The 6,981-nt window shown below is 48.1% G+C and overlaps 1 protein-coding gene across 1 annotated transcript in view; it reads left to right on the forward strand.

The window, feature by feature from the left end:
- Positions 1-3,459: 3,459 nt before the first annotated feature.
- The window catches only part of LOC112147723 (receptor-type tyrosine-protein phosphatase F), a 112,633-nt gene continuing 109,111 nt past the window's right edge, over positions 3,460-6,981 (forward strand). Inside the window, exon 1 of the mRNA XM_036216241.1 lies at positions 3,460-3,723. The gene's annotated coding sequence lies outside the window, so the exon portion shown is untranslated. The remainder of the gene's footprint in view (positions 3,724-6,981) is intronic.

Below are 6,981 nucleotides of genomic sequence, written 5' to 3' on the forward strand. Positions count from 1 at the left end.
GCGGCAGTGTCACCGGAGAGGTTCAGGGTGCCCCCACCCCTCTGTGAGGGCAGGGGGGGCCTTCAGTGTTTCTTCATTTCCTCCTGTTAATTGGGCTATCTAAATGCATTCTGGCTCTGTCAATCCCCGCCGGGACGCCAGATAAAAATGATTTGTCTCTTGCATTCTCCGGCATGCTCGTCCCCCCCAGACCCCCCCACGGCAGCTTCAGAGTGTAATTGAGTGTGTTCAGCCTTTCTGATTCTCAACAAGTACAGAGGGAGAGCAGAGACGCTGGCTGGTGGGGTTGCCTGTGTCTGGAGGGGGGGCTCGGGTTCACACGCCCCCCCCCCGCGTGGACACATACAGACCCTTTACAGCCACATAAACATGCCAGCTCCTCTGAAGGTCAGCGCCATTAAAACATAATCTTATCTGTTTTCATGTGCTGCTTTTTCTGCTGTCCTTGTGTTTTCACGCCTCCTGTCGCTGCAGCCTCGCCTGCCCCCCCAGCGCTCGAACCCCCCAGCGCTGGAGCCCCTTATCTGCAGACAGTCCTGAGAAGAAATACGGCGGCCAAACGTGTGTCCTTGGTCCATTTCACCAGAAACATGGCAGCTCGGAAAGTCATTTTCACCTGTTGTGGAGAATTCTGAGTCTGTGGTTTGGTGGAAGACGGTTCTGGTTCTGGAGATGGTTCTGCAGATAAAGATGGTTCTGAAAATGTTTTTGTAGATGGTTCTGGAGATGGTTCTGAAGATGGTTTTGTATGTGGTTCTGATTATGGTTCTGGAGATGGTTCTGGAGATGGTTCTGGAGATGGTTCTGTAGGTGGTTCTGGAGATGGTTCTGGAGATGGTTCTGAAGATGGTTTTGTATGTGGTTCTGATTATGGTTCTGAAGACGTTTATGAAGATAAAGATGGTTCTGAAAATGTTTTTGTAGATTGTTCTGAAGATCCACACACCCCACTCCCACCGAATGAGGCTCGGGAGAATATGTCAATCAAATATTGGAGGCGGGGCCAACGACACCATGCTTTTACTGAGGCCTCTGATTGGTCAGTTCATAACTTCAGTAACTTGTGAAAATGAAAAAATATTTTTTCAATCCGGATCAGAAGATGTTAAGAAAGTATCCGAGCAGAATGTTCTTCTGACCAACAGAATATCTGTCTCTTTCTCCATAGACGTCTGTGGGATTCTGACCTCTTCAACCACTTCCTGTTTGGAACATGAGGGGGGAGGGGTTGAGCTGTCCAGTGATATACAGTCAATGGTTCCGCTGCAGCGTGGTCCACATATGTTCTGTGAATCCACCGGTTGGTGATGATCAGAGCAGACGGTCTGTCAGACCAACAAGTGCTGTGCAGCTGTGGACATCACGGCGGCGTTAGCCTGCAGATCCGTCAGCGCAGACTTCTACAGCTCTGCCCCCGTGGCGGCTCAGCGTTTGTGCTGTGGCGTGCAGCCAGCTTTGTGTTTCAGCAGGAGAGCGTGCAGATGTTCTGCTGCGCGTCCTCGTCTGCAGAGGAACTGCTGCCAGTCTGATGGTCACCTGGAGGAGCTGAAGTCATGGATCTGGATCAGCAGCAGATCGGGGGGGTAACAGACAGTCGTATTGATGGCGCCCTGAGCCGATGTGACCCCCCAGCAGTGACCTGCTGACTCTGTTCTGATGAGTTCACACAGGAACATCTTCCTGCGTCTGGGGTCTCTATGGGGTGTGGGGGGTCTCCTGCTTTTCCTGAAGCCGAGGCTTGATGAAGGAAACTTGGGAGACAGAGGTCATGTCTGAATTCTCTCCATAATCCATAACTACTAAAACCATCTAGAGTCCTGGATTTAAGAGGTCACTCAGACACGACGCTCTCTACTTTTTTTTTGTTTTCTAAACGCCGGATGTGACGTCACCGATTTTCAAAAGTCAAAATCGAATCAAAATGAACTTTTATTTATGACTCCACTGTGATGGTGAAAATGTGAACGGTTTATTTAAATAATACATTTAAACACGCTTTTTCGTTCAAAATTGTTCGGCCGCAATGCATTGTGGTCTATATTCACTAATCTAGTGACCATGGATGCACGCTAGTTTTTTGCAAAGACTTCTGGGAATTTCTAGTGCACTGGATAACATGTAGAACATGAAGAACGTTCTGTACAGTGATGAGGGGATTCAGACAGATATTGTCTTTGTCCCATTTAACCAAATCTCTGTATTCTCACATAAATAAATCAACTGTCTGGAAAAAGCAACAAAAGCAGAGAAATTAAAAAGCAAACAAACAAACAGCAAAAGCGACATCAGGAAATGAAGCTCAGACTTTTTTAATGTTTCCCAACGACGTTAATTTGTTTTTTCAGTTTTTTAAATGTAATCATTGAACTGGATTATTGATTTTTCCTGATCATTCCATGATCTGATCGCTGCACTCAAGCACGTTTTTCCTTCATTTTTGTTTCCACCCCACATACTTTTTATTGGGGGGGTCCAGGTTGTCTCTTCTTGCCTGTTGGGCCGTGAACAGCTGATCCCGTTTGTTTTAACCAGGAAGCCCCCATGAAGAGTCTGGGGGGGGGGGGTCCGGTCTGGTTCTGTGAAACATGCTCAGATGTTGTATTACTCTCATTGTGGGGGGGTCGGCGGTGCTGATGCATGGAAACACGACGGCGATGAAGAAGAAACATCCTCGCCGGAGTCCACACAGAATTATGGGGATAAACGAGCAGAACCCCCCAAGGTCCGCGGCTCTGTGATCTATGAAGGCGCCGCCGTCTCGGATGGCGGCTCTCGGAGCGCCGGGAACGTTGTTGTGGTGACATCCTCTCTCGGTGCAATCTCTCGTCCTTGTAGGACGGCGGAGGAAAGCGGCACCAGAGGCTGACTTGGCGGTTCCTCTGAGCCCGCCATAAATCCGACTGAACATTTCTGAACATCTGTTGTGGATGATTAGCTCCGTGGCTAGCAGAGTTTGGCCGGGGGGGGGACGAGCATTTGTGAACGTTTGTGTGTTTGTGTTTGTACTCGGCGCCTTGAAGACTTAAGAACGAGGACTTTGCATATTTACCCTTTTTTTCCGAGATAGAGGAAGAAGGAATTATCATTCTCCTCTAAACGAGTTGTTGGACATCCTCAATGAGGGGGGGTCTGTGCGTTCCAAGGTCAAACTGGGTGTGACCTCTCTGCTTCACAGCGTTGGTGGATTCCAGGGAGCAGCAGACGCTCCTGCAGGTTTATGATTAACCTGCCGAGCCCCCCCCCTCCAGAAGGTGGACAATAGATAAGACATAATGGAGTCTGGAGCCGCAGTCACATGTTCCTCCAGGCGTGTTTCCTGCTCTCAGCAGCAGGTACAACGCCGCCATTGGTCAGCTCTCTGAAAGGTAAGACCCCGCGGCCCTCCCTCCTCCCTCCTCCCTGTGAAACCCGACACCTGTGACATCACAGTGGGCCGGCCTTTCCCAGGCGTCCCTGAGCGAGCCTTCAGTGTGTGAAGGAGCCCGGCTCTGAAGGATCTCTCCCGACCACAGCTGGAAAACCGGATCAGGACGGCGGTTTAATGCCACGCCGCCAGCGGAATAAGTGAGGGGGGAGCGGGCCGTCTCTCAGGGATAATCTGTGTGGATACGGCTGGATTTCCTCTGAGGGATTTGGATCTTCTGTCTTTCTGGAATAAGTGCCTCTCAATGATAACGGAATGAATGGGATTTCCTCATAAGTGGAGCGGCTGGACGTTCATGGGTGAGTCGGCGTCGGATCTTCAGCCGTAACGGAGCAGCTTTGGTCTGTGGGGGGGGCACAGGTGCGTTTGTGGGACGGCGGCTGACCTCTGTAACTCCTCTCAGACTTCTGCTGCAGGTTTGGGTTTTTGGCGAGCGGTTTCTGGTAACTTTCCCGTCTTTTGGAAGTCCGGGAAGGCGTTTCCCGGAGGGATCGGCTACTTTCTTACTCCTTTTGCGTCGACTTTACTTTTGTCCTTGCCCACTCTTGCTTGTGAAGCCAAAACAATAGTTTAACCTCGCCTGAGCTCGGCTCTATTGGCTGGCTCTCTGGCACGCTGCCCCGTCTAGTGTGAGTCCCCCCCGCCCCCCCACACATTCAGTGTTGAATAGAGGGCCCATAGAATGTCCCCTAGCTACGGCTGCTAAGGTAAGGCCCCATGCTGCTCCCCTGCATTAGGCCCACACTCAGGCCAAACAACCTGTTTTTCCAGTTGTCCTTATCTCCCGGGGCAATCTGGAGGGTAAAATTTCAACTGCAAGAATTTTTGGGGGGGTCACAGACAGGCTTTAAAATCCCCTGTAATTGCAGAGAAGTCCTGAAAGTCATAAATCACGTGTGTTTTCTCACGTTTGGGCCGCCGTCTCTCTTTCTGTGCATAATTTACAGCTTAGTTCCTGAAGACACTTCAGTTTTGACCCAGATTCCCCTAAAGCCTCTAACACGAGCCGGGCCGGGCCGGGCCGGCCGGGCCGCTGGCTTCTCTAACAGCAGCTCTGGTTCAGAGTTTGTCTTTGGGTTAGTCACCGATAGTGTTGCAACAAGTCACTGTTGCTCAACACAAAGAATCAAAGGCTGTGAGAAGATCTGTGTCAGAGAACGCCGCCGGAGCCTCGGTCTGCTGCCCCCCCATTTAAAGCTTGTTTAACTGCTACTGTTGAGGATTCCGGCAGACCCCCCCCAAAAGCAGCAGAAGAAACTTAAGATCTTCCAATGTTCGCTCAGCTGCTCGGCGGCGTAAACAAAGACAAACAAACCAAGCCCCTCCCAGTCTGCCCCCAATGACCTGCGGGCCGTCCGTTCACCTCTGCAGGCTCCGCCTCCCTGATGAAGCTCTGGAGGAGGTTCCAGAACCGCTGCGGCCCTCCTGACCCAGCATGGTTCTGCTGAGAGGTCCTCCTGAGGGAGGATCCGGTGGAGAGCCTCTCCTCCACGCTCTCATTAAATGGATTTTTCCATAGAACTTGATGTCACCGTTGAGCACGCCGGCGTGTTACGGCCCGTTAGCGCCGGTGGATCTGCTTACAGCCACAGATCAGCGCCGTTTGTCCGTGACGCGCGCCGTAAACAAAGGAACCAAACGGTTTCAGATCAAAGCCGTGATGGAGACTCCGAATCACCCACAGAGGGCGGCGTTTTGTGGCGCCGCTCGCTTCTGGATGGAGACAAGGTCGTTGTGGCTGATTTATGATGACAGCGCCTAATTGTCAGTCCTGTGTTGTCGGGTAAATAAGATGTTCACACAGCTATGCGTTTTATGAGCGTGCCAGAAACATCCTGCATAATGTGTGATGTCAATCAGCGGCCGCGGCGCTGGGAGGCGGCGGCGCTGCTGACACCGGCTCTCTGCTTTCAGCTGTGACTCCTCTGTTGTCGTGCCGACGCTCATCGGGGCTGACGCTGCCGAGGAGGAGGTCAGGAGGACTCCTCGTTCTGCAGACAGGAGGAGGTTCTGAGCGGAAAGTTCATGTGATGGAAATGTTTGCCAGATGAAAACGCTGCAACGCGTCCACCTGAGAGCAGATCTCATTTATGTGTCGTTTCATGGAAGTGTAGAAAGCTGAAACTCCTGTGAGAGTCGGTTTAAACTAGAGCTGACATGATCTGTCGATTAGTCGCAACTATTTCAACTATTAAAATAGTCGACAACTAATTTAATAGTCGATTAGTCTCAGAGATCCATGAAGAACCAGGAAAAGGTCAGAAAGTTCTGAAAAACTTTTCCAGTTAAGCTGTCAGTCAGAAGCTCATGGGCTGCTGAAAGAACTGCCTCTATTGATCGATTAGTCACGAATATTAAAATTGTCAACCGCTAATTTCATAGTGGATTAATCTTTCTTTAATCCCCAGACTACAGTTCATTCTTTCTAATGCGGCGTCTGCCATCGTCTTTAACACACATGCGCAGTAGTCCTAATCCGGGAGGTGGTGATGTCACAGGAAGTTCTGAGAAGGTATCATAACAACAAGCTAACGAAGCTTGAAAGTGGTAAACATTAAAAATAAAAGAAAAAAAGGCAGAACTTGTGTTCCATGACAGCACTACAGTGATACATGAACACCCGAAGAGGAAGCCGGTTGTGACTGAGTATGATAACGCTGAAGAGGGATCGTCGTCTAGCTAACCTAAGCAGAGCTAACATTAGCGCAAACTTCTTAGCTAAACGTTTTCTGTGCATCTACCCCATCGGAGCAAAATTTCTCCATATAGCTTATAGGGCTGGGAATCACTGGGTACCTCACGATACGATACGCGATACATGGCTCACGATATCGATAATATCGCGATACTGCGATAATTGATAAAAATCCTCTCTAATAACTAGCATTATATAGAAGAACATATTTTTTTGGGAATATGTATCCCCATTTTCCTTTTTTAGCTTTAACACAATCATAATAAACAACTTTTCTTATTTTGTGTAACAAATTAAAGACACTTTTGTGCAACATTGCATTGATTATAACCAAATTGGAATTATCTGTCAGATTCAATGTTAACAATAGTAAACATGATCAGCAGTCACACTACTTAGTGCAGAATTGTTGTAAACAGAACAAATATTAAATAAGTCAAGTAGTGACAGCTATCTACCTCCAAAAGAACGTCACACCAAAGGATGATCAATATAATGTTTTACAGCCTCTCTCAAAATTGACCTAATTTTTTGTGCACTTTTCTCTCACTTGAAAAGGGCTGAGCATCCAAAAATAAAGGCTGATTTACTCAGACTGTTACTTGAGATTATTTTTCCAATTTTTATCATTTTTCCATTTGGTCAGTCAGCAGTCAATAGGTAAAATCCTTAAAACACACATAATAATGGCAATAAATATAATTTTAAGTGCTTCAATTAATTAGCATTCTCCCTAATTTTACAGTGAATTCATGTACTTTAGTTTAATTACATTTAAATTTAAGTTCATACATCAAATCCTGCTTTTTTATTTGAGAATTACTTTAAAATTAACATTAGCAACAAGTAATTACATTGTTTG

The sequence above is a fragment of the Oryzias melastigma genome, linkage group LG17, assembly GCF_002922805.2.
Source record: "Oryzias melastigma strain HK-1 linkage group LG17, ASM292280v2, whole genome shotgun sequence".
Taxonomy (NCBI): domain Eukaryota; kingdom Metazoa; phylum Chordata; class Actinopteri; order Beloniformes; family Adrianichthyidae; genus Oryzias; species Oryzias melastigma.